The sequence below is a fragment of the Triticum aestivum genome, chromosome 3B (assembly GCF_018294505.1).
Source record: "Triticum aestivum cultivar Chinese Spring chromosome 3B, IWGSC CS RefSeq v2.1, whole genome shotgun sequence".
Lineage (NCBI taxonomy): Eukaryota > Viridiplantae > Streptophyta > Magnoliopsida > Poales > Poaceae > Triticum > Triticum aestivum.
The window spans coordinates 59,097,930-59,102,338 of NC_057801.1; positions in this window are offsets into that span (position 1 = coordinate 59,097,930).

The window sequence follows — 4,409 nt, forward strand, 5'->3', positions numbered from 1 at the left end:
CCTCCCATGGATTGATAAACCTTAGGTCATCCACTTGAGGGAAATTTGCTACTATCCTACAAACCTCTACACTTGGAGGCCCAACAACGTCTACAAGAAGAAGGTTGTGTAGTAGACATCAAGCTCTTTTCTGGCGCGGTTGCCGGGGAGGTGAGTGCTTGAAGGTATATCTTTAGATCTTGCAATTGAATCTTTTAGTTTCTTGTTTTATCACTAGTTAGTCTATAAAAGAAAATTACAAAAAAATGGAATTGAGTTTGTCTCATACGCTTCATCTGTTTAATATCTTTCGTAAGTATGATGAAAAGGAAAATTGTGCTCAAGTGCTAGAAGAAGAAGTCTATAAAAATTTTGGTACTAAATCTTTGAATGAGGAGCATGATTGCAATGTTGTTAGTATGAACTCTTTGAATATCCATAGTACTAATGATGATTGCACTAGTTTTGATGAAAATGTCTCTTATAAGCATGTCAATTTTTGTGGAGTGTATTGGGTTTGCAAGTACGCACAAAATAGAGAAGATAGATATTGCAAGAAGCATAAGCATTTATAAACTAAACGGTTGCAAGAAAGGCTTAATGTTAGTGCTGAAAATTTAAAATATCTCCATCATACTTGTGAACTTTGCAATGAACATGGTCATTTAAACCTCCGATGCAAATTGTTTCATGATTGAATCGTGTCCAAAAATTGTGATGACTTGATTTCCCTTGCACATCATAATGAACTTAGTTTGCTTTTGGGTTATGAAGAATTGAAACGTGCAACTAAGCTTATTCCAGAATTTAACCTTAAGAAATTTCTTGATATTGATCTAGAGGAAATTTATATGTATTGTGCGGTGAATTGTATTGAAAATCCTTATATTACCAATTACATAAAGAAAAGAAAGCAAATAGATGATGAAGAGAATACTAATGAAAGGGAAGAGACTTCCCAATATCCTCCTATTATTTCTTATGATGAATTAGAGAACGAGGAGGAGCTTTCTATTCGACCAATATCATCAATAAGGAGCTCAAAGAAGGGGGTTAAACCCACACATGATGTGAAGAAGAAAAAGAAAAGACGGAGAAGCAAAGGTAGAAAGGTATCTCTCTCAAATGATGTTGCTCCTACTACTCATTGGGATGATGATAAATGCTATATTATTAGTGCTATCCATACTATTAATGATGAGAGTGATTATGCTTATGATATGAAAAGGCCCCAGCTTGGGGAAGCTATGTTTAATGAGGATGACATATTTGACAATATATTTGCTGCAATTAATGTTTGTCCCAAAATTGGGGATGCTATGTTTAATGAAGATGATATTTTTAGCCTCCCAAGTTTTGATTTGCAAAGTTGTTATGATGTTAGCATACCTCCTACCTAAGATGATTATATTGATGAAAGTGGATTTGGAGAGGTCATCACTTTATTTAGTGATGATTCCACTATCTTTGAAGAGGTTTCAATCGATTATGATGAGAACAAAGTTGCTACTTATGATGATTATTGTGATGAAACTTATGCTATAAAAAGTAGTGATGATTATATTTATAAAACTTGTCATGATTATGATTACCATTTTTCTGAACATTACTCTTTTAATGTGGAAACAATTTATAGTATTTGAGTCTCTTATGATACTCCTACTATCCCGAATGAGAAGAATTTTGCTTATGTGGAGAGTAGTAAATTTTCTATGCAAGTAGATCATGAAAAGAATCATTTAGGTGCTGGTTATATTATTTAATTCCTTCATGATGCTACTGAAAATTATTATGAGGGACGAACATATGCTTGTAGGAATTGCAATAATATCAAGTTTCCTCTCTATGTGTTGAAAATTTTGAAGCTATGCTTGTTTTACCTTCCTATTCTAGGTGATTATTGTTCCCATAAGTTGTTTTCTCACAAAATCCCTATGCATAGGAAGTTATTTAGACTTAAATTTGCTAGGCATATTCTTCATGATGCTCTCTTTATGTTTCAATTCTTATCTTTTATGCGAGCATCATTGAAATCATCATGCCTAGCTAGGGGCGTTAAACGTTAGCGCTTGTTGGGAGGCAACCCAATTTATTTTTGTTCCTTTCTTTTTGTTACTGTTTAGTAATAAATAATTCATCTAGCCTCTGGTTAGATGTGGTTTTATGTTTTAATTATTGTTTTTGCCAAGTAGAACCTTTGGGAAGACTTGGGTGAAGTCTTTGTGATCTTGCTATAAAAAACAGAAACTTTTGCGCTCACGAGATTAGCTGTCATTTTTACTGGAGAGTGCTTTTAGGTCGATTCTTTTTGCTGATGATTAATAGACAAATTCCTCAGGCGCACCAATTTATTTCCGAATTTTAGGAGTTATAGTAGTATTCGAATGATACAGATTACTACAGACTGTTCTGTTTTTCACTGATTCTGTTTTTCTATGTGTTGTTTGCTTATTTTGATGAATCTATGAGTAGTATCGGAGGGTATGAACCATAGAGAAGTTGGAATGCAGTAGATATTACACCAATATTAATTTAGAATAAGTTCATAACAGTACCTAAGTGGTGATTTATTTTCTTATACTAACGGAGCTTACGAGTTTTCTGTTGAGTTTTGTGTTGTGGAGTTTTCAAGTTTTGGGTAAAGATTTGATGGACTATGGAATAAGGAGTGGCAAGAGCCTAAGCTTGGGGATGCCCAAGGCACCCCAAGGTAATATTCAAGGACAACCAAGAGTCCATGCTTGGGGATGCCCCAGAAGGCATCCCCTCTTTCGTCTTCATTCATCGGTAACTTTACTTGGAGCTATATTTTTATTCACCACATGATATGTGTTTTGCTTGGAGCGTCATTTTGTTTTATTTTGTTTTTCTTGCTGTTTGAATAAAATACATTAGATCTGAAAATATTAAATGAGAGAGAGTGTTTGCATAGCTACATAATTATTTAACTGCTCATTGATTTTCAATTATATCTTTTGGAGTAGTTTGTCATTTGCTCTAGCGCTTCACTTATATCTTTTAGAGCAGGGCGGTGGTTATATTTTGAAGAAATAGATGAACTATCATGCTTCACTTATATTATTTTGAGAGTCTTTTAGAATAGCATGGTATTTGCTATGGTTATAAAATTGGTCCTAGAATGATGGGCATCCAAGTTGGTATAATAAAAACTATCATAGGAAGTGAATTGGATGCTATGATCAATTTGATTATTGATAATTGTTTTGAGATATGGAGGTGGTAATATTAGAGTCATGCTAGTTGGGTAATTGTGAATTTAAAGAATACTTGTGTAGAAGTTAGCTAGTCCCGTTGCATGCACGTATGGTAACCTTTGTGTAACAAATTTGAAATATGAGGTGTTCTTAGATTGTCATCCTTATGAGTGGCGGTCGGGGATGAGCGATGGCCATTTCCTACCAATCTATCCCCCTAGGAGCATGCACTTAGTGCTTGGTTTTGATGATTTTTAGATTTTTGCAACAAGTATATGAGTTCTTTATGACTAATGTGAGTCCGTGGATTATACGCACTCTTACCCTTCCATCATTGCTAGCCTCTTCGGTACCGTGCATTGCCATTTCTCACCTTGAGAGTTGGTGCAAACTTTGCCGGTGCATCCAAACCTCGTGATACGATACGCTCTATCACACATAAACCTCCTTATATCTTCCTCAAAACAGCCACCATACCTACCTATTATGGCATTTCCATAGCCATTCCGAGATATATTACCATGCCACTTTCCACCGTTTCGTTTATCATGACACGCATCATCATTGTCATATTGCCTTGCATGATCATGTAGTTGACATCGTATTTGTGGCAAAGCCACCTTCATAATTTTTCATACATGTCACTCTTGATTCATTGCCCATCCCGGTACACCGCCGGAGGCATTCATATAGAGTCATATCTTGTTCTAGTTTTGTGTTGTAATTCATGAATTGTAAATAAATAGAAGTGTGATGATCATCATTATTAGAGCATTGTCCCTTATAAAAAATGCCAAAAAAAGGCCAAAGAAAAAAAAGAAAAAGAAGAAAGGCCAAACAAAAAAAAGAAAAGAAAAAGAAAAAAATATAAAAAGGGGGACAATGTTACTATATTTTCCACAATTGTGCTTCAAAGTACAACCATGTTCTTCATATAGAGAGTCTCATTTGTTGTCACTTTCATATACTAGTGGGAATTTTTCATTATAGAACTTGGCTTGTATATTCCAACGATGGGCTTCCTCAAAATGCCCTAGGTCTTGTGAGCACGCAAGTTGGATGCACACCCACTAGTTTCTTTTGTTGATCTTTCATACATTTATAGCTCTAGTGCATCTGTTGCATGGCAATCCCTACTCCTCATGTTGACATCAATTGATGGGCATCTCCATAGCCCGTTGATTAGCCTCGTTAACATGAGACTTTCTTCTTTTT